Here is a 24853-nt window from a genome sequence, read left to right on the forward strand (position 1 = left end):
ATTTGTAGAGCAGTTTTGCCTATTGTTAGTTGCACCTGGATGGTTTCCGAAGCTTCATGCGTTGCCACCAACCTGGAGGTGTGAGTATCCTTTATGAATATGGATACACACCCTCCTTTGGTGGAGTGGTCCGGGTATTGGGGCCGGAACGCATGATATGAGGTAAAACCTAATAGTGCCGGGTGCTCTCAGGAGCCTTGAACCAGGTTTCAGTTACAGCACAGACATCGATGTTCTCCATACTGAGAAGGGTCTCGAGTGCGTGCATTTTGAGATTTAGACTTCTGGCATTGAGCAGCATTACCCTCAATTTCTTCCCATTTTTGTTTTCTAGGGTGGTAGGTTTAGAATTTGAGCCTTGCCTAAAAAGGCACTATGGGGTGGCAAGAGCCTTAGCCAATATCCGAATCCCACGGGTGACAGGTGCAAGCCGTCCCTTGCGAAGCAGTGTGGCTTGTCAAGCATGTCATCCCAGGCAGACAGACACTGGATCCCCTTTGAATGACATCAGACATTAAGCCAATTGTTAAAGCTGATCATCTTGTCTCTATATTGTGGCATCATTCTTGGTGAAGGAAGGATACTGCTCAGGGTTAGGGTCATACCTGCCTGGGCTACATAATCAGAGAGCTCCTCTATGTCTCTTTTCATGCAGTCCAGGGAGGTACATCTCAGGTCGTTCACACCAGCATGGACAATGACTGTGTCATATTTGTACTTGCTGTGGAGTGACCCGAGTGCTTGTGTTATGTGGCGGATTCTAGCGCCCGATAGGCAGCTTACTGTGACCCTCTCCTTGTTCAGCCTGGTGAGTGGGACGTCAGTGTGTCTGACTATGGAGTCACCTATGACAAGTATGTTTGGTGTTGTATTTGGCCTTAAGGGCTGTGACTGCTTTGCACACTGCTTTTGTGGTTTATGTGTTGCTTGTGGGGTGTCTTGAGGTAGCAGTTGTTTGGGTGTCTGCTTTGGAGGCCTCTGCTGTTTAGGTAAATTTTACTCAGAGCCTCCAGTATGTCTTTGTGTGTTTATGTGTTTGATTCAGTGGAGTGGTAGCATTATGTGAGGCTGGTTTTGTGGTGTGTGTAGTTGCCTTCTCCTCCTGTCTGGTCTTGCCAGTCCTGAGTTGAGAGAGCTCAGCCTCCAGTTTGGCTAAATAGCTGCATCTCTGCAAGTATTTGTGTTATGTGGGAGGAGGAGAGGGTTGTCTGTGTACATGAGGCAGTTATAACATTGCCTCAAGATTCCCAGATTCACCAGCTGGACCGGAGAGGAGATTGACAACTGACCTTTGGACATGCTAGAATAATATTGGGAAATCCTTAATTGAAAACAAGGGCCAGTGGGGAGTGAGGGTGTAGTGCTTTTAATTTTTAGTGCTGACTTATATAATTGCTTTAGTGAGCAAGTGCCAGGTAACTTGAGTGCAATGTGATACAAGTAACTAAATGCAAAATGACAAACAGTAACTTTCTTTCAAGTGAAACAAGGAAATAAGTACAGTAAGCAATGCAGATATCACTAGTGATCCACAGAAGCGCTGAGAAGTTGCGTATTAGGTGAATTAGCTTCCAGGGAAATAACAAGCAAACAAACAACAAGTATATAAACAAAGCTAGATTCAGTAGGCCTGGATCTAGTCTATGCTAGAGCAAACAAGGTGAACCAATTTCAGTAAGATACAGTTCAAATATTCAGGCACTATAAACCTTTAACCAGAAAATTCCCAGCTCAGAAGGGCAGAGTCCAGCCTCTTCTCCCACAAGAGTGCAGACCACGAACCTTCTTAATGTAAAATAACTGGCCTGAAGCCCAAGTGCCTAAATCGGAACTAATACACTTGGACACTGGGCTCTCAATCAGCAGTTCCCAACTTAGAAGGATGAAAGCTACCTGTCCTGCCACCACAGTGCTTGCCACAAACCTTCCTAATGTAAAACAACTGGTCTGAAGCCCAAGTGCTTAATCCAAAAGACTTGATTATGAAGTGTTCTTGGGTAAACTATTAATACTTGTTGAGATAAAATCCAAGATTTTTAAGTTACTCTTATCGTATGGCTCTAATGAGGGTATGAGCTTAGTATGTATAAAATCCTTACAAGTCTGGATGTCCAGCCAATTGCAATTTTGCAAACTATATCTGATAATCAGTCTGCAGAACTTATTTTATTAGCTGAGAGAAATAGATTCCAATATAATAGGTCACCCTTCTTAAATTCTAACATTTTCTGAGTATCAAAAGATATCAAACATTCATTTATTTAAGCAATAGGAAACATAATTATTAATAAATTCTTAAATAATTGATTAGAAAACATAAGCTTGTTAAAAAACAGCAATATTTGGTTTATAAGAGGTGTGAGAACAAGATTTTACCTTTCATTTTGAATGTATATTTTCAAAATCCATATAAAGATGTTATTATGTATTTAAGTATATGGTTCAAGCAATGTCCTATTACTATTAAGAAGTAAGGTTTCATGTACTAATTTCCACTATGATGTATAAGAAGTATTATTCCAAACCAACACTATGTTAATAAATGCGCAGTTTAAATAAAAATCAATATTTGGAAACACTATACTTCATTCATCCTAGCTTGTAGTGTGCCAGAGAAGAGAAATTATTGTTTTCTTGGGATACCAAAGGAAGTTGAGTAATAAGTTATTAATTTTCTGTTTACTTTTGGCATGTGGGGGAATTATTAGAGCTTGGCCAATGAATAAGATTTTAGGTAAAAATATCATTTGATTAAAGTTAGTCTTTCTTCAAATGTGAAGAAGAGTCTGTTCCAACCATCAATTAGTCTAGTAATTGAGTTCATAAGTTGTTGGCAATTAGAGGTGTGTTTTTTTTATAATTAGATTTAATAATGATACTTAGGGCAGCCACAGTGGTGCAGCGGTTAGCGTTGCTGCCTCACTGCAAGAGGTTCACTGGTTCGATTCTTGGCTGGGGTGCCTTCTGTGCGGAGTCTGCATGTCCTCCCTGTGGTCGCGTGGGTTTCCTCCGGGTGCTCCAGTTTCCTCCCACATTCCAAAGACATGCAGTAGGTGGATTGGACACTCTAAATTGGCCCTAGGTATGAGTGTGTGCATATGTGTGTGTGCCTTCCGTGGAAGGTTGGGTGCCGGGCTGGCAACTCGACACTGTAAAACTCCTCTGCCAATCATGAGCAGACAGATGATCCACTGTGGCGACCCCTAACTGGGAAAAATCCGAAAGAAGAAGGTTTAATAATGATACCTAGATATTTAACATGCATGCCTTCCCAGTTTGTCTGATTTTTATCTAAGTTTCATAGTAACACTTTTATTCACAAGCTGCTGAGTTTTGTTGTGACTGAATTTTAGACCAGAGATGTTTGTAAATTTTGCCTGCATTGTCTATGAATACTCTAGCATGTGTTCCTGTAAAATATATTTAGAATATTTTTTTCTTTGAGGTACTTAATATTGATTATTTGATACACGAGTTGCAATATTGTGGCTATATATTCTAAACTGATGCTCCATTTTATTTTAAGTAAATTTCAGTTTGTTTTGCAATGACAAGGAAGGCAGATCTTAACTACTTAATATTTTCACACACACACACACACACACACACACACACACACACTAGAACCAGTATACAGAACAGTTGCTGCTGTTATCTCTCACATGTCATAGAGGGATAAAGCCCTGATTATAAGGCATGTGACACAAAACTGATTAGCAGCTTGGGCACTTGGGACAGGCAAGGAAAATGGGCGTGCCTGTCTTGGGGGGAGGGGTATGTGCAGTGCACTACTCTCTTTCTAGTGAAGCTGTGGTAGAGGCTGAAGCTGTGAGAGATGATAAAGGACTGGGAAAATTGGAGAAATGAGGCAGTATGACTGCCCTAAGGGACAAGGCTAGGGTACTTACTTAGGGTTACTTCCCATTACCTGCACAGCTATGTGTGTGGTGATATCAGCACTTAGAGCTAAGAAAAACACTGCAAACCACTTATATCAGCGCTTGCCTGCCAAACCTCTTATCCTTTGTCATTGTCAGTTTGATGCCCTTGCACTGGCCCAGAAATCAAGGAGCCTCAATCCTCACCACTGGCTACAGCTAGGGGACATACACTTTGGGAGGATAACAAGTACACACACAGTAAAGTGCAATTTCCCTTAAGAGCACACAGAGACCACAGTCAGTCTGGGACTGGTTTCTCCCTCTTTCTCCAGATCCCCAATAAGATTCCCCACTGGCACAGCTATAGGGTTGAGATCTCAGCTGAGTAGGTAGTTATCGGTGCCACCAACCACTCTTACCAGCTACTCTAGGCCCTTAACAAAAGGTGTCCAATCCTACTGTGTAATGATACTAATAATCCAAATGGTAGTTTTGCCAAGCTCCAGGCTATTAGGAGTGGCATGTACAGTGTAATCAAATACATATGCAAGTACTCTCAGAGCTTAAATGTGTCTCACAAATATCAGCCACAAAGATAGGTTTAAATATATTTAATAATAAATAATAAAAGAACAAGACAATACTCAGTCAATCAACACGGTAACTTCAGAGTTTAAAATCATAGGAAATATTTTAAAGCAACATTGCAAGACAGTCTCAAATAAATACAGAAAACATCTAAACTATTCTTAACTATATTCCTGTCTATATCTAAAAGAGATACTATGCCCTAAATCTTACTTACAGTAAGTGCAGATGGTGATGATGAGTAGATATTCTTCCTAGGTCCAAGACAAAATACAAAATGCACAGTCTCTCTTTGAAAGAGATCTTAAATGAATATCAAATATTACTGCTGGGTTAGCTTGGCTGACATCACTCTTTGTTACCTGACTTCAGTTCCTAGGCTAAACAGAAGCTTAACAAAATTTAACATCTCTGTGTGAGAAATACATATCTCTCAGAACTGTACACCTGCTAGGAAGTCATAAAGCAATAAACAACTTTTTTCCATTTTAAAACCTAGTAATTACTTCTCTCCAATACAATACAAAAAACTTCTAGCTCTAGACATTGTGGCTACTACTGAATTGAAATAGAGAGATAACATCTTTTGTTCATGGCCCAGCTATAAAGTAACCTAACCTCAACTATTCTTAAGTTTTGGAAGATAATCTTCAATGTTCCAGCAGGCTACGCTGTGGTTACATTCTTGAACCTCAGTACAGTTCTCTATAAATCATATCAGTATTCACAAATGCCATAGAACTGTTTATAAAACTCCACATAGCTGGGCTGGCAGTGTCACCCCCCCCCCCTGAACTCAAGTTTTTCAGGTGACCCTTGAGAAACATTGCTTGAGAGCATTGAGTCTATCTGGGAATACCTTACCCCATTCTATGTCTTGAGAGCCAATCTGTGTTGGCATTGCTAACTCCACTGCAGTGCTTCAGTGCCATATCATATGCTTGCAACCCTAGGCTCCATCCTAATAACTTGGCATTTTGTTGGCTGGCTCAATATAACCATGTTAAGGGATTGTGGTATGTAACTACAGTGAATTTCCTTCTCTACAGATAAGGCTGAAGTTTCTGCAGTTTCCACACTATGGCTAGGCATTCCTTTTCTACAGCTGGGTTGGAGCCTATGACTGAAATGTACCACTGGGTGCTCTTCTCCCTCCAAGGAAACCTGGCTAAGTACAGCCCCCACCCCATGTTTTGAAGCATCTACCTGTACAACAAATTATTTGCTGTAATCTGGACTGGCTAACACAGGGGTCCTCCCAAAGCTCATTTAAGCATCTGGAATTCCTGCTCACATGCTGGGGTCCACACTACCATATCTGGACTTTTTTTCCTTGTCAAGTCTGTGAGAGGAGCAGCTATGGTACTGTAATTGGGGAAGAACCTTCTGTAGTACCCTGCTGTCCCTAAGAATGCCCTCACCTGCTTTTTGGTAACAGGGACAGGCCATGCCTAAATGGCTTCCACTTTGGCAGGTTCTGGCCTGATCTTACCACACCCCACTCTATGTCTCAGGTAGGAGACCTCTGCCATACCCACTTGACATTTGCTGGGCTTAATGGTCAACCTTGGCCTCTGTAGTTTGCCCAGCACCTCCCTGACATGCTGAATGTGCTCTTGCCAGGAAAGGCTGTAGATGGCAATATCATCTAGGTAAGCAAGGGCAAAATCTCCTGCTCCTTCTAGGATATGATCTACCAGCCTCTGTAAAGTAATTGGGGCATTTTTCATCCCAAAGGGCATCTTTGTGATCTCATACAAGCCAAAAGGAGTCACAAAGGCTGACTTCTTTCAGCCACTGGGAGTCAATGATCTGCCAGTAACCCTTGGTAAGATCAATAGTGGTAAGATACTTAGCCCCACCCAGCTGCTCTAGGGCTTCACCTGTCCTTGGCATGGGGTAAGCAGCTGAATCTGTGTGACTATTTAATTTCCTGTAGTCCACACAGAACCTGGTGTTGCCATCCTTCTTTGGTACCAGGACCACTGGGGAGACCCAGGGACTGCTGGACTCCTGAATTTCCCTTAGTTCCAACATTTCCTGTACCTCCTCCATCAAAGTCTGTTTGGCTCTCTCAGGCACCTTATAAGAGGGCTGCTTAATAGGCCTTTGGGTCCTGTATCCACATGGTGCTGCACCCTGGTATCCCAGAGAACATGCCCCCAGACTCCTATAACACTTTCTCAGATTTCTCGAACATAGGTGGGGGATAGCTACTGGGACACTGCTGCCCCTTCCACTGAGGTGTCAGTCCGAGCCTCACTGAGGAAATCAGTCACTAGATCCCCCTCAGACTCCTCCTGCCATCCACTGCAGATACTCAGCACAAGAGCAGTCTATCTGTCCCTGGAGGAATGGTCTCAGCCCTGAAACTAGTAGCTTATTGGCCGTTTTGGGTCAATTCCTATCTCTTTCAGTTTCCCCTGCTTTAAAACCTGCATTTGCACAGTTTTGCACCAGTATACAACTCCACATAGCTCCTCGTGGTGTCCTGCAGAGTGATACAGGCAACAGAGAGACCCAAGAGAGACTTTTCCAGATTTAAGTATTTTTTCCTCTGTTTTTTTTGCTCTGACTGCCTTTTCCCACCTAAATAGTGAGTTTCTAACTGATCTGTGCTTTAAAAAGTTTAAATTGCATTTGCCTTACTGCCTTTTACAGTTTTTGCACTTGTTTATATAATTTTAAGTCATTTTTGTATTGTATAACTGTTGTAGGCTACACACTAAAGTGCGCTAGCCTGCTCATAGCATTTACAGTGTTTTCTGTGTGTTTTTCTGCTGTTTCCTGAAAAAAAACAAAAAAAATTCTCTTTTCCTGCATTTGCTGAACTAGATTATTCCAGATTTCAGGCTTTGCTGAATTCTGGACTGTGGTATAGTTTCCTGAGTTGCCCATATCCTTACTTGGATAGGAGGAAGCTTCTCTGTTCACCAGTGAGAGTGGGGAGCTTTGAGCAGCCTATCTGTCCCTGGAGGAGTGGTCTCAGCCCTGAAACTAGTAGCTTATTGACTGTTTTGGGTCAATTCCTATCTCTTTCAGTTTCCCTGCTTTAAAACCTGCATTTGTGAGGTTTTGCACGATTTTGCATATAGCGCAGCATTGGGCAGCGCCTCTTAAACAGGTTTAAAGTATTCCCGGCTCCACAAAGTCTGCTCTTCACTTTTTCCCTTAGAACTGTTCTAAATCTCAAAGTAAGCACTCCATTTTCATTCTAAAGCCCTGCACTTGCTCGTATAAATAATCTTATAAGTAAACACTAATAAACTAAAGCACTACACCCTCTTATACTCCTTTTAAGTACTTGGTTCCCTATTGGTCCTTTCTGATCAGTCAAAAAGTAGTCCCTTATACTATTCTGGCATGTCCAAAAGTCAGTTTTGGGTTTACTCTCCAGTCCAGCTGGTAAATCTGTGAATCTTGAGACAATGTTACAACTGCCTTATGTACACAGACCACCCTCTCCTCCTCCCAACAAGCTCAAATATATGTGAGAGATGCAACTATATAGCCAAACTGGAGGCTGACCTCTCTCAACACAGTAAGTCAGGAGGAGAAGGTAACCACACACACCACAAATCCAGTCTCACATAGACCTATCACATCAGCAAACCAAACACATAAACACACAAAAACATACTCAGAGGCTCTAAATAAAAATCTGCCCAAGCAGCAGAGACCTCCAAAGCAGACATCCAAGCAACCGCTACCCCACAACAATACCCACGTATCACATAGTTCACAAAGTCAGTGTGCTACACAGTCACAGCCCTTAAGGCTAAACAACACACCTAATACACTTGTAATAGGTGACTCTATTGTCAGACACACTGACATCCCACTCAACAGACTGAACAAGGAGGTCACTGTAAGCTGCCTGTCAGGTGCCAGGAAGCGCCACATAACACAAGCACTCAGGTCACTCCAAAGCAAGTACAAATATGACTTTGTCATTGTCCATGCTGGTGTGAATGACCTGAGACGTACATCCCTGGACTACATGAAAAGAGACATAGAGGAGCTCTCTGATCATGTAGCCCAGGCCAGTATGACCCTGACCTTGAGTAGCATCTTACCCTCACCAAGAATGATGCCACAGTATAAAAACAAAATGATCAATTTTAACAATTGGCTAAAGTATTGGTGTCATTCAAAGGGGATCCAGTGTCTGTCAGCCTGGGATGACATGCTCGACAAGCCACGTTGCTTCGCTAGGGACGGCTTGCACCTGTCACCCTTGGGCTTTCAAATACTGGCTAAGGCTCTTGCCATCCCCATAGTGCCTTTTTTAGGCAAGGCTCAAAAGACAAAACCACCTCCATAGACAACACAAGGAAAAAGAAACTAAGGGTAATGCTGCTCAATGCCAGAAGACTAAACCTCAAGATGCACGCACGCGAGGCTCTCCTCAGTATGGAGAATATCGATATCTGTGCAGTAACAGAAACCTGGTTCAAGGCTCCCGAGCGCACCCCAGCACTACCAGGTTGTACCTCATACCATGCTTTTCGGCCCCAAAACTTGGACCAAACCACAAAAGGAGGGGGAGTATCCATATTCATCAAAGATACCCACACCTCCAGGTTAGTGGCACTGCACGAAGCATCGGAGGCCATCCATGTGCAACTAACAGTGGGCAAAACTGCCTTCCAGTTTGTAGCCTGCTACTGACCACCCTCCCAAACTCAGGAACACCACTAAGCTTTCCAGAGAACACTGGAGAATATGAAGGTCTCTCCAAACACCATTATATTGGGTGACTTCAACTACCCAAACATAGACTGGGAGAACTACTCAAGCCCCAACACCCTCGCCCAACAGTTTCTAGAATTTGTAAACTCAAATGCTATGGAACAACTGGTCACCACTCCCACAAGAGGAGAAAACATATTGGACCTGATCAGCACCAACATGGGGACTCTGTGTTCCATACCAGAGGTATACCCCTCATTGGTAAGATCTGACCATAAATTAATCTCACTGGACATCCATATCCCATCCCCACCCCCAGCCAAGGAAACCACGGTGAAGAACTTCTCAAAAGCAAACTTCACACTTCTCAAAACTGAGGTGGAATCCTTCAAAGCCCCCAGCAAGTGGAAAATATGGCCCAAACCACAGAATCCTTTACAAACGCATTCTATGGACACCTACAGGAATGCATGGATCATGCTATCCCAAATAAAACCAAGACTCACTCCTCCAAAGGCAGGAGACCTGTCTGGTGGACCCCGGCCATAAATAAGCCATGCAACAGAAGGAGGAAGCTACTACATGATAGGGCAAAATCCCAAAAAAGGAAGGCATCTCTGATCAGTACTAGCAAGAAACTATGATCCCTCATAAAATCATCTAAGGCTAACTTTGAAAGAAAAATTGCACAAGATGATAAAGATAATCACAAGGCCTTCTTTAGTTATGTCAGGAACCTGGGTGGCAACTGCCAGATATGCTCTGAGTTAGTGCAAAATGACAAAAAATACACTGAACCCACAGACATTGCCAACATCCTGGCAGACAGGTTCAGTGCAAACTCCCCCCTTTCCCCCCCAAAAGTACAAATGTCTATCCCAACAGAGTGTAGCCTCCCTGTCATCACAGATGCACAGGTGAGAGCTGCCCTCTCCAAAGCAAAAAACACAGCATGAATGGGACCGGACGGTATCCCGGGCTGCATCTTACATGAGCTCCAAGAAGAACTGAACCCTCACATGAAGTCACTGCTCACTCTTAGCCTTACTACAGGATATGTACCTAAGGAACGGCGTACAGCAACAGTGGTCCCGCTCCACAAAGGTGGTGCCACAATGGACCCTGGAAACTATCGCCCTATAAGCCTGACTGGCCTGGTCTGCAAAGCTATGGAGCGTATCATCATGGAACTCATAAACAAAGACATTGGGAACCTCCAGACACTGGATCCTACCCAATTCAGCTCTTTTAAGGCCAGATCTTGCCTCTTGAACCTGGTTGACTTCTTTGAAACAGTCACCAAGGCCATAGATGAAGGGAAGGTAGTCCACACAGCCTACCTGAACCATGCACAAACCTTCGACACAATACCCCACTCGGGTATCATTAAACAATCAACCCCTATGTTACAAGATGGGTTGCAAACTGGCTCAGGGATAGAGCCCACATGGTCAGAATTGCAGGTGCCATGTCAGACTCTAAACCAGTTACAAGTGGTGTCCCACAAGGCTCAGTCCTGGGACCTCTCTTCTTTGGTATATATTTCTCTGAGGAATAGGCTAACACGGGAGGACTATTGCTGACCAAGTTCGCAGATGACTGCAAACTGGGTGCAATAATCGACTCTCCGACTGACACAAGCATCCTCCAAAAGGGTCTCACAGAGACAGATAACTATTGCCAGAGCCATGGCCTAAAGCTAAATGCCAAAAAGTGCATAGTCATCCCCTTTGGGAAAAACAAAGTGCCCACAAATTACCACATAGACGGTAATCCATTAAGTACGGACGAAGTAATTAGGGATTTGGGGACCCAAGTAGATAGTAATCTCTCCTTTGACAATCACATTGCCAAAGTGGTTAGAAAGACCTTCTATATAGCCCACCTTATCATGAAAGGGCTCACATCTAGATCAAGAGAGGTCATTGTGCCCCTCTACTCATCAACCATCAGGCCCATAATTGAATACAATGCCCCATTTGGGATGTACCTTAACCGACACCTGCAGCAACTGGAAAGACCCCAAAAGTACCTCACCAAGAGGATCAAGGGCCTCAAACAGATGCCCTATACAGTTAGGCTAAAGAAACTCCAGCTCTTCTCAGTTGCTTACCGCCTACTCAGAGGCGATCTGTGCCTGACATATAAAGCCATGTGCAACCCAAAATTAATGGACATGCTCCACCTCAGGAAATCCAAATCCTTTAGAGCTACATGCTCCAGGGACTTAAACCTCAGCACAGAAATGAACAGGACATGCTGGAGGGACAGATTCATATCCCAGAGGCTCCCCTCACTCTGGAACAAAATCCCAATCCATGTTAGGCAGAGCCCCTCACTGACCCTCTTCAAGAGAAATCTTGACTAGTGGATGGGAGATCATAAGTTTACCCCTGGGATCTCTTCTGTGTCCCTGCTAGACAGAGGCACAGTAAACTAACCTTAAAAGGGCTATCTTCTGTGACCTACTATACAGAGGTACAGTCAACTAATCTAAAAGGGTGGCAAAAGCCAAACATACTCTGGCTAGGCTTATAAATGCCCTAGGGCAGATAGCCTAGTATCAACCTATGAACCTATAAGGGCCTCCCTACCATAATAAGTTTTCATCATGTTAACATGGTAGAATTTGTGCCAGTGCCTCCTGCCTAGCAGTTCTACCATGTAGTTAACATCACTAACCTTCCTTACCACCTTGTAGGGTTCCTCCCAAGCTGCCTGCAGCTTGTTGTATCTGACAGGAATGAGAACCATTACCTGCTACCCTACAGCATACTCTCCAACTCAAGCATTCCTGTTCCCTGAGCTATGTCCTGAGATTTAGGACATATGCCACAACAGACTCCTTGTGGGATTCACACTCACCCACCCACTCATCACAAATCAAATCTAGAGATGCCCTAACCCTATGCCCATACAGAAACTCGAAGGGAGAAAAACCTGTGGATTCCTGGGGCACCTCTCTGTAAGCAAACAATAGATTGGGCAATATTTGTCCCAGTCCTTCTTAAACTGGTCTGCAAATGCCTGTAGCATGGTCTTTAGTGTAGAGTTTAACCTCTCAACCAGACCATTAGTCTGGGGAAGGTAGGGGGTGGTCTTTAGGTGCTTCACCTCACAGTACTCCCACAGGCATGCCAGCAGGTCTGACATGAAATTGGCACCTCTGTCAATCAGTATTTGTTTTGGGAAACCTACCCTACTGAAAATCTCTAACAGCATTTGCCACCTTTTTTGCCTCAATGGAGGATAGGGTCACCGCTTCAGGGTATCAGGTAGCATAATCTACTACAAGTAGGATATACTTTTATCCTGTGGAACTTGGAGTATAGCTACCCTCTGAAATGGCTCATCAATCACAGGCAAAGGGATCAAAGGAGCTTTGACCTTGTCTCTTGCCTGCCTACCTTTTAGCACTGCTCACAGGTCCTGCAGTACCCTGTTACATCCCTAGAAATCCCAGGCCAATAAAAGTTCTGCATAGTACGTCCCTTGGTAGTCTTTATGCCCATATGACCTGCAAAGGGAATATCATGGCCTATGCCTCGGAGTGCCAGATGGTAGTCTCTGGGCATTAACAACTGCTGTATTTTCTCACCCTCTAGCCCTCCTTCAGGAGTCCACTCTCTATACAGTAACCCTTTGTCCCAGTTTACAGATTCCCCTTTTCACGGACAATCAAGTGCCTCACTAGCTACCTCCCTCAGGCCTTGTAATGTAGGGTCTGTCTGACAGCTTAGCCTGTCTCAACTCTCTCTTTGTAACCCTTCCTAGCTCTCCTTCCAAAGGATGTCTGGTATTCCCTGCAGCGGTGCCTCACAGTCAGCCTGGGTACTACTACTCACCTCTACCCTTGCAGTCACTCTGTCCAAGGGAACATCAGTACCCACAAGCAGCTGTGGCTCACCTTCAGTCTCACTACTACAGGGTAGGTCCCTCTCTGAAGTAACTACCACATCAGTTCTGACTTTAAGTTTGCAGTCTGTCTGGGTCTCCCACAGGCTACCAGACCCACATGCTTGTCTCCAAGCCAGACTGCATGTCACTGCATGCAAACAAGGTACTGCATTATCAAAATCTTTCCCTATGAGGACATCTGCAGGGATATCCTCAAACATACCTACTTGCTGGCTTCCTTTTCCACACTCCCAGTCAGGGTGAACCCTAGCCAAAGATGTTTGGAATGGGATCCCTCCTAAAGCTGTGACTGGAGTAGACTGCCCAAGCAAGTAATGCTTCTCTCTAACCATTGCAGGATTCACAATGGTTAGGTCAGAGGCCATGTCTCTCTTAGCAGTGGCCTTTTTCCCATTTACTAAGATAGGATATAACCTCTTGTGGTATTTTGGTACTCTTGTCTCCAGACAACTCACTGCTGGCATTCTGTCATTCCCACTTACTGGCTCTCCCACCTTTTTTCCCCCACCTTGCTTCTGTGGACATCTATATGCTACATGGCCCCACTGGTTGCATTTAAAACATTTAACCCTTGGTCCTGGACATGTACCTGAACTAGTGGCTTCCTCTGCTACTTGTGGACTCTGATGGGGCGGTTTAGGCTGCCCACCATGGGTTTTCTTAGACCCATGAGCAGCACTGGGTATCCCTTTCCTATGCAGTGATGCCCTGCTTGCTAAGTATAGGTCTTCCTTTTCCCCCAAATTATCTGCTATGTTACATTGTCTATCTGATAACCAGATTCTCATGCCCTCAGGCAAAGTGATAAGGTCTTGTTCCCCCTCCAAAACATCTGCCAGCCCTTCAAAAGTGTTGACCTGACACCCACTCACCTACCTGTGAAAATAAGTGCTTATTTCAGCAATATATTCACACACTCTTTCATATGTCTTGCGTCTATACTCACAAAACGTTTTTCCTGTAAACTTCAAGTGTTAAGAACAGAAAGGCTGTTGGTCCAAATGACATACCTGTGGAAGCATGGAGGTGTTTAGGTGAAATGGCAGTGGAGTTTTTAACTAGATTGTTTAATGAAATCTTGGAAAGTGAGAGGATACCTGAGCAATGGAGAAAAAGTGTTTTGGTACCGATTTTTAAGAATAAGGGTGATGTGCAGAGCTGTAGTAACTACAGAGGGATTAAATTGATCAGTCACAGCATGAAGTTATGGGAAAGAGTAGTGGAAGCTAGGTTAAGAAGGGAGGTGATGATTAGTGATCAGCAGTATGGTTTCATGCCAGGAAAGAGCACTACAGATGCAATGTTTACTCTGAGAGTGTTGATGGAGAAGTACAGAGAAGGTCAAAAGTAGTTGCATTGTGTCTTTGTGGATTTAGAGAAAGCATATGACAGGGTGCCTAGAGAGGAGTTGTGGTATTGTATGAGGAAGTCGGAAGTGTCAGAGAAGTATGTAAAAGTGGTACAGGATATGTATGAGGGTAGTGTAACAGCGGTGAGGTCTGCGGTGGGAGTGATGGATGCGTTTAAGGTGGAGGTAGGATTACATTAAGGATCAGCTCTGAGCCCTTTCTTATTTGCAGTGGTGATGGACAGGTTGACAGACGAGATCAGACAGGAGTACCCATGGACTATGATGTTTGCAGATGACATTGTGATTGTAGTGAGAGTAGGGAGCAGGTGAAGGAGACCCTGGAGAGGTGGAGATATGCTCTAGACAGAAGAGGAATGAAGGTCAGCAGGACTAAGACAGAATATATGTGTGTGAATGAGAGGGAGGATAGAGGAATGGTGAGGATGCAGGGAGTAGAGCTGGCGAAGGTGAATGAGTTTAAGTACTTGGTATCAACAGTTCAGAGTAATGGTGAGTGTGGAAGAGAGGTGAAGAAGAGAGTACAGGCAGGGTGGAGTAGAGTGTCAGGAGTGATTTGTGACAGAGGAGTACCAGTAAGAGTATAAGGGAAGGTCTACAAGAGGGTAGTGAGACCAGCTATGTTGTATGGGTTGGAGACAGTGGCATTGACAAAAAGGCAAGAGTCAGAGCTTGACGTGGCAGAGTTGAAGATGTTAAGATTTGCACTGGGTGTGACGAGGATGGACAGGATTAGGAATAAATATATTAGAGGGTCAGCCCAGGTTGGAAGGTTTGGAGACAAAGCCAGAGAGGCAAGATTACATTGGTTTGGACATGTGCTGAGGAGGGATGCAGAGTATATTAGGAAAAAGATGCTAAGGATGAAGCTGCCAGGTAACAGGAAAAGAGGAAGGCCTAAGATAAGGTTTATGGATGTGATGAGAGAGGACATACAGGTGGTTGGTGTGACAGAGCAAGATGCAGAGGACAGGAAGAAATGGAAACAGTTGATCTGCTATAGAGACCCCTAACAGGAGCAGCCAAAAAAAGAAGAAGAAGAAGAGTGTTTTAAGTTAACAGTATTATAATTTAAGCAATCAGTATCAGACAATTTAGAAACAGCAGTTACAGCTTTACCATAGAGTAAGGGGGTCAGGAACTGTACCCAAAGCCCTTGGTCAACATTATACTGTTTACGTATCCTTTCAAACATATAAATAAAACTGTCAAAATAATTATCCTCTGTAAATTGTGGAAGAAATGTACTGACCTTCGTAGTTTCTGTGGTTCCCTTTCCCATTACCTCCATGACCCTGGCGAAGAGGCAGCATCTCCTTCTGATGTTGCCTCTGCTTCTCATGCTCCTCAGCTTCCAGACATCACAGTTTCTCTGCTGATTGTTGTTCTAACCGTTTGGCCTCCAGTTCAAGTCTCTTTAACTCCAGATGGATTTTTAAGTCCTCTGTGGAAAGGTTGAATTGTCCATTTTCTGAGAGTTGTACATTTCCAAGGCCAGTCTGATTGTCCTCCTGGTTACTGGGCTGTGATGCAGCTATGCCCAAGGCTGCAATCATTTCTGCTTTACTCAGGTTGGCATGCACCAGTCCTTTAGCTTGGCACACCTCAGCCAACTGGCTCCTTGTCAGCTCGCCATACTCTTCTGCTGACACCCTTGATTGCTCTCCCTTACTAAGCTAACAAAAAAAAAAAACAATTGTGATTTGAAACTCTGAATGTTCACTGTGTGGCTGATTGAGAGTACAAATGCCTTCAGTGGCCATTGTTTACAGGCTACAAGAATTCAATATCCACACCACTTAATCCTAATATGTGGATATCCCACTACTACAAACCAATTAATATGTGATGTGGATATCCCACCACTGCCCACCAATTAATATGTGATAGGTTCATAGGTGTTTACTAGGCTAACGACCACAAGGGCCTTTTTAAGCGTAACCATGCATCCCAAATCCCTGACAAGTTCTGATACCCTTGATAAGTGTAAGCATGGGTCTGGGAGATGAACCATTTACAGGTTATCTGTTTGCATCAGAGATAATGGTGCCAAACCAGGGATGAATTTCCGGTTTCCCATCCAATGGCCAAGTTGCACTTGAATTGGATAAGGTAGGAACTCTGCTTCACATGGATAGGGAGCCTGTTCCATAGATGGGGTAGTCTCTGGGATACATACTGATCTCTCCAGCAGGTCCTATTTATATCACAGGCAAGGTTTAAGCCTTTAGAATGGGTAATTCTGTTTCTGTTTGTTTTGTGGATATGCAGGAGGTCCATCAGAGAGGGGTCTGACAATGCCCTGCATGCCGGGCATAGATCTCCCCTCAAAAGCCTGTAGTAGACAGAATACAGGGATAGGGCCTTGATGTGGTCTGCATAGGACATATTACCTATGCTCTGGATTCTTTTAGTGAGGAACTTCTGTGGACATTCCAGTTGTTGGATATGCCTAGTTAGGTACACACCAAAGGGGGCATTGTACTCAATGATAGGTCTGATGAATGCCGAATACAGTGGAAAAATGACTTTCTTGGACTTATATGCTGTACCTTTGTTTATAAGTTGCGCAACATAGAATGATTTCATCAACACTGTAGACACGTGATGATCAAAGGCTAGATTACTGTCTATGTGTGTCCATAAGTCCCTAACTGCTGAGTCAACTGTAAGAGGTATTTTGTCAGTATGATAGTTACCAGGGATGGATGACTTCCAAAAGGATACTATTATGCATTTCTTGGCATTTAGTTTTAGTCCATCACTCTGACACCAGTTGTTTGCCTGTGTCAGTCTCTTCTGGAGAACATTTGTGTCAGTGTGAGATTCAATGACCGCTACTAATTTGCAATCATCTGCAAATTTAGTCAGCCAGAGACCACTGACATTGGTCTTGACTTCTGAGAAGGAAATGCCAAAAAGGAGATGTCCAAGGACTGATCCCTGAGAGACTCCATTTGTGACTGGTCTCTTTGTAGAGGTGGACTCCCCTATTCTAACTTCCTGGGTCCTGTCTGTGAGCCAGTTGGCTATCTGCCGGATGGCATACAGGTTTGTACTTAACCTCTTGAGTTTGTCAACAATGCCCGAGTGGGGTATTGTGTCAAATACCTTGGTCAGGTCAAGGTAGGCAGTGTGAATAATTTTGCTCTCATCCATTACTTTGGTGACCTTCTCAAAAATGTCCAGCAGTTTGAGTAAGCATGATCTGCACTTTACGAAACCAAACTGGGTTGGGTCCAGCATCTGGAGGTTTACTATATCTCTGTTGATCATCTTCATCATAATTCTTTCCATGGTTTTACATATAAGACTAGTGAGACTTATGGGTCTGTAGTTTCCAGGGTCTTTCAATGGCCCACCTTTGTGCAGAAGGATGACTGTCCATTTATGAGGCGTGAAGCCTGTTTGGAGGCTACAGTTAAATAGTAATTTCAGAGGCCTTGATAGGTCATGTTTCATGCTATTTAGAAGGCATCCTGGGATATTGTCTGGGCCCATTGATGTAGTGTTCTTGGTCTTAGAAAGAGCATCAAGGACCTATTCCCTAGTGATAGTGGGGGGGGGGTATATTTGATGATATTTCCTGAGGGAAGGTTGAGGGGAAGAGCGGAGTAAAGTTGGAGCTGAATTTATCAGCCAGGAGGTTTGCTATATCTTCTGGCTCAGTATAGGTGGCTCCATTTACAATGAGCTCTGCACAAAATTGTGTATTGCCTTTGATGTCACAGACATAGCTAAACAGTGCGTTCTGGTTGTCCCTGGCCTGGGAGGAAATATATATATTTTAACAGTGGAAACTAGAACATAGAGGGTTAACTTGCAAAACTTCATGAAAATAGTTGAAATTAAATTGTTTTATAACTGTGCCATAAAAAGTTAGTTTCAGTGCAGAAGGCTGCCTAATTTTAGACATCCTGTCTCTTTGCTGCATTGAAATTCATTTTTATGGTACAGTTACAAAACAATTTAATTTCAACTATTTTCTTGAAGTTAACCCTCTTTGTCCTAGTTTCCACTGTTAAAACATATACATTCACACAGGTACAATAATTTATAGGGTCTATATTACATCATTGCATGCTTAAAAAAGTGAACGATGATTAATCGACCCCATGTAAGCGAAAGCTTACAATATCAAAACCTCAGAACATCAATTTTTTTCCAAGGGAAAAAAATTGCTGTTCCAAAAAAAATAAAAAACTTTAAAACATTACATAAAGTGGGGGGCTATGCCCTCTACACCCCCCCAAAGTGGGATGCTGTGCCTTCCACACCCCCTACTTAAATATACCAACTCCAAGATCACACTACAGTGCCAAAAATGGCAAAGTAACGGAAGGGGCCAAGCAAATTCTTTCCCAGGGAAAGAATTCGCTTAAAAGCCGCTTTGCTATTTTGCCTTTTCATTCTTTTACATTCGATCAAGACGCATTCGACAGAATGTATCTGTGATCATGTAATAGGAACTCAGTTTATATACATTTCTGTTCTTTTCCAGTAGGGTACACTGTGGATACGTTTTTAAGCTCAGTACTTTACAAACCCTTTGCACACACACTTCTGTACCAGCAGCTCGATATACACATAAGATACAGTTCTAGTACATTTGTAACACAAGGAAATCAGTCATGTTGACATTTGCAAATGACAGATAACCATTTACAAAATTCCAGACAGCTGTCCCAACAATATCTCCTTTTGTTACATTTCTGTATAAATCATTTTAATATTCACAAATGACATAATTATTTTCAAAAGTCCAGCAAGCTGGGCTGGCAACATTTCCTTTTGTGACAGTAATCTATATGTATATATATATATATATATATATATATATATATATATATATATATATATTTATTTATTTATATCTACATACATACACGCACACACACACGTACATATATGTATATGTATGTATATATATATATATATATATATATATATATATATAGGTTCTTAGGTTCATAGGTAGGTACTAGGCTATCTGCCCGAGGGCATTTATAAGCCTAGCCAGAATGTGTCGGCTTTTGCCGCCCCATTGATTAATTAACTGAGCCTCTGTCAAGCAGAGCCAATGAAGTGATCCCAGGAGTGTATTTTCTGTTACCCATCCACTCGTCAAGGCTTCTCTTGAAGAGTGTTAGTGAGGGGCTCTGCCTAATGTAGTTAGGAATTTTGTTCCAAAGCATGGGGAGTCTCTGTGACAGGAATCTATCCCTCCAGCATGTTCTATTTATTGTTGTGGCGGGGGTGGCTCGCAGTGACTTGGATTTCTTTAGGTGGAGCATGACCATCAATTCTGAGTTGGACATGGCTTTGTAAATCAGGCAAAGATCACCTCTGAGTAAGCGATATGCCACTGAATACAGCCGGAGTTTTTTCAGTTGGGCTGCATAGGACATATGTTTGAGGCCAGTAATCCTCTTGATGAGGTGCTTTTGTGGTCTTTCCAGCTGTTGGAAGTGTCTTGTGAGATACATCCCAAATGGGGCATTATACTCTATGATGGGTCTGATGATTGACGAGGAGAGGCACTATAACCTCTTTATTTCTAGATGCGAACCCCTTAGTAATTAGATGGGCTGCATAGAAGGATTTCCTAACTACTTTGGCAATATGATTGTCAAAGGAGAGATTACTATCTACCTGGGTCCCCAGATCTCTTATTACCTCTTCTGTATTAAGGGGGCTGCTGCCTATGTGGCAATTTGTGGGTGTTTTGTTTTTCCCAAACGGGATGACTATGCATTTTTTGGCATTTAGCTTGAGGCCATGACTTTGACACCAGGTGTCTGTCTCAGTAAGGCCTTTTTGAAGGATGTCCGTGTCAGCCGGAAAGTCGGTTATGGCTCCCAGTTTGAAGTCATCGGCGAACTTGGTTAGCCATAGTCCTCCTGTGTTTGCCTGTACTTCTGAGAAATATCTGCCGAATAGTAGGGGTCCCAGAACTGATACCACTTGTGACTGGTTTAGAGTTGGACCTGGAGCCCACTATTCTTACCGTGTGAGTTCTGTCTGTAAGCCAGTTGGCAACCCATCTTGTGACGTAGCGGTTTATGTTCAGGCTGGTGAGATTTTCTATAATACCTGAGTGAGGAATTTTGTTGAATGCCTTGGCGAGATCAAGGTAGGCTGTGTGAACCACCTTTCCCTCATCTATGGCCTTGGTGACTGTCTCAAAGAAGTCAACCAGGTTTACTAGACATGATCTGCCCTTAACAATGCTGAACTGGGTCGGGTCAAGTGTTTGGAGGTTCCCAATGTTTTTGTTAATGAGTTCCATGATGATGCGCTCCATAGCCTTCCAGACCAGGCTAGTCAGGCTTATGGGGCAATAGTTACCAGGGTCAGTTGTGGCCCCTCCTTTGTGGAGTGGAATAACAGTTGCTGTCTGCCATTCTATGGGCACGTAGCCTGTAGAGAGGCTGAGGTTGAACAGCATGTTTAGGTGGGGAGTTAGTTCGTTCTGTAGTTCGTACAAGACACAGCCTGGGACACCATCTGGCCCCATTGATGCTGTGTTTTTGGTTTTGAAAGGGCTGTTTTCACCTGTGCTTCTGTGATTTCTGGGACACTACACTTTTCCGGTATTGTTGTAGGCCCTTTTGAAGGTGAGAGGGAGGTGAATTTTGCACTGAATCCATCTGCCAGTATGTTGGCAATATCAGTAGGTTCAGTATATTTTGTGCTATTTTGCACTATCTCAGAGCATATCTGTGAGTTGCCACTTAGATTTTTGACATAGCTAAAGAAGGCTTTGTGGTTATTTTTCAAATCCTTGGCTATTTTTCTTTTGAAGTTAGCCATGGATGATTTTATGAGGGACCTTAATTTCTTACTGATACTGATCAGGGATGTCTTTCCTTCTTGGGATTTGCTTTTTTCAGAACTAGTTTCCTCCTTTTGTTGTATAACCTGTTTATGGCAGGGGTCCACCAGACTGGTTTCCTTCTCTTATACATATACACACACACACACACACATACTGTGATGACCCATCACTGGACTAGTAATCAAGGAGCCCCAATCCTCACCGCTGGCACCAGTGAGAGACGTACATTAGGAGGATAACAGGTACATGCGCAGTATTTCCAGATGCAGCTCTCTGCATCAAGTGCAATTTCCCTTAAGAACACACAGAGACCACAGTCAGTCAGCAGCTGGTTTCTCCCACTTTCTCCAGATCCCCAGTAAGACTCCCCAACTGCCACAGCTATAGAGTTGAGATCTCAGCTGAGTGTCCAAGCCAAGACCTACAGCACCTTCTCTGTCCTACCTGTGCTTCGTGTCCCTGCCCAAGTACCTGAGACACACACACACTGTGAGGTTTGATTTACACACACACACACACACACACACACACACACACACACACACACACACACACACACACACACACACACTTACACACACACACACACACACACACACACACACACACACACACACACACACACACACACACACACACACACACCTAGGAAAGGCTGGCCACAGGTTTACTAGCTATGCCCCCTTTTGCCAAGACTATAAGGTAGTTATCACTGCCACTAGCTAATTCCTTATCAGCTACTTTAAGGTCCTTAACAAAGGGTATCCAATCTTTCAGTGTGATATTAATATTAATACAAATGGTAGTTTGACCATGAGCAAGGCTATTAGAAGTGGCCCACAGTGTCACCAAATAAATATGCAAGTACTTTCAAAACTTAAATATCTCTACACAAATCAGCTACAATGAAAGGTTTAAATATATTTCATAATAAAGAATAAAAGAACAAGAAAATACTAAGTTTATATTTACAGTGATAGAGTTCAAAATCACAGGAAATATTTAAAACAACATTGCAGAACAGTCTCAAATAAATAAAGAGAAACATCTAAACTCAGCTTTGCTATACTCCTGACTATATCTAAGAGAATTATACTGTTCCCTAGAAGCTTACTTCATCAGAGCAAGGCAGACATGTGGTGAGTGGATCTTGTAGTTGTTGTCAGGTCCAAGACAGAATACAGAATGTTTTGTCTCTCTAAGAGGCTTAATTAATATATTAAAGATTACTGTTAGAATAGCTTACATAATGACATAACTTCTTGTCATATGACTGTATTCCAGGTGAAACCCCCACTGCTGGAAGCTAGCAGCATTTAGCATCTACCTGTGAAAATAGATAGACCTCATATCTTTGGCAGATGCTGGAAGCCATAAAACAATTGTATTTGCTCATGCATTCAGTGGTAGTAATTAGTTCACTCCGAAGACAAAATAGAAAGCTTCTCAGCATAGAGCTGTGTCTCCTGCTGCCATAAATTAATTTAAGTTGAGCTATTTTTCTGAAATTAACCTCCTGTATTTCAGCTTCCACTGTTAAAATATATACAGTTAAACAGTTACAGTTGTGCATGTACATTTCTGTTCTCTTCCAGCAGGGCACACTATGGCTACATTTCAAGTACAAGCACTCTACAAAATATATTCTCAACACAGACACCTGTACAGAGCAGTCTGATATACACATGACATACAGTTCTAATACATTTGTAACACAAGCATCCTACACAAATCATGTTGATATTCACAAATGATACACAATCATTTACAAAATTCCAGATAGCTATGCTGGCAGTATCCCCCTTTGTCACACATACACAGATATATGTGTATATATATATATATATATATATATATATATATATATATATATATATATATATGGGTCTACTTTGGATGACCGAAACGCCAGTTCGCCGACACGCAAAACACTGAGACCAAACAACCGAAAACACACAATACCAACAACTCACAAAACCGAACACCATTACACCGACACACAAAACGTAAACTACACATTACACACAATTACATATCTACTAACCTTAACCCAAACCCTAACCCTAAGGTCCGACTCTACAGCACACTTACCCTACCCACACCCTAACCCTAACTCACTTAACCCACCCCTAAACATAAAGTCCGTCACTATCGCACACTTATCCTACCTGCACCCTAACCCTAACTCACTTAACCCACCCTAAAACATAAAGCCAGTCACTATCGCACACTCACCCTACCCACACCCTAACTCACTTAACCCACCCCTAAACTACAGTCCATCACTATCACACACTTACCTTACCCGAACCCTAAGTCCAACACTACCGCACACTCACCTTTCCCACACCCTAACCCTAAATCCCTCACTATCGCACACTTACCTGTCTGCTTCCTAACCCTAAATCCCTCACTATCGCACACTTCGAGTCGCGCTCACACGTTGCCCATGTCGGTCTTTTGGCTGTCGGGATTTCACCTTGTTGATCACCTTCCTTTTCAGTTGTTTGGTCTGGGTGTTTTGCGTGTCGGCGAACTGGCGTTTCGGTCATCCAAAGTAGACCCATATATATATATATATATATATATATATATATATATATATATGCACACATATACTCAAACACATACACACACATACCCTCATATATATATATATATATATATACACACACATACATTTGCAATATGGTTGCATACAGTTTGTTATTTATAAAACACTTAAGGTAGAAGAGTTAAGCATTATTAATGTGTACATTCTGGCAAATGTTGTGTAATGTTTTATTTACTTACTGTCACACATTGGCTATGTGTTGCACATGAAATCTTCGTCAACATTTTTATGTCAGTATTTTTTTTCTTTGTATTGATAAGTGTATTTATTACTTGTTATGATCTTTGCCAATGCAGCCTGAGTTGTAGCTAAAAAGAGTACTGGAACCAATTCACTTTCCTGGTTACCAAAATATAAATCAATATGAAATAGAAAAAAAGGTGGGTGGGCATGACAGAAATAATTAAGGAACTAGTAGTGCACATTTTAATACTGCATCATTCATGAGAGAGAAAACACTTCCCACTGAGGGCAATGGAAAGTAGCAGACAGACCTAGTTTGGAGTCCCTACTACTTGTCACCTGTAAATATACAGCAAGGGTCATTAACTGCAGTGAGAGTTGTCACACCTCAGCATGAAAGTGTGGGGGAAGGTCTGTCGATTCTTTTAGAACTACAAAATAATTACGTTACAAAAGCCTGCTATTTACATGCTTTCTTTTGCTAAAAGTAGCTAACAGCTATTTAGGGCATAGAACAAGCTCTGGCAGACACATAAATGAGGCTCAGTCATGGAAACATCAAAGTAGTTCTATTACAGAAGGTGTGTTTAGGTGACAGTGCTTCACAGTCCTGCTATTCTATTTTAATGGCATGAGAAAACACCACCACTTCCTTATGTCTAGCATGAGTCATAAAGAGGACTTGAAATGGAAGAAGGAATGAAAGCAAGAAAACAAGATCACTTTACCAAGACAGACCCCATCTGCCATTTTGAGGGAGAAGCATTACA

At 42.8% G+C, this 24853-nt stretch overlaps 1 protein-coding gene across 1 annotated transcript in view; it reads left to right on the forward strand.

Annotated features, from left to right (window-relative positions):
* LOC122802678 (cytidine and dCMP deaminase domain-containing protein 1-like) overlaps window positions 1–24853 on the forward strand; it is a 1178769-nt gene that overhangs the window by 608819 nt on the left and 545097 nt on the right. The window lies entirely within an intron of this gene.

The sequence above is a fragment of the Protopterus annectens genome, chromosome 5.part0, assembly GCF_019279795.1.
Source record: "Protopterus annectens isolate FY-2018-M chromosome 5.part0, PAN1.0, whole genome shotgun sequence".
NCBI lineage: Eukaryota > Metazoa > Chordata > Ceratodontiformes > Protopteridae > Protopterus > Protopterus annectens.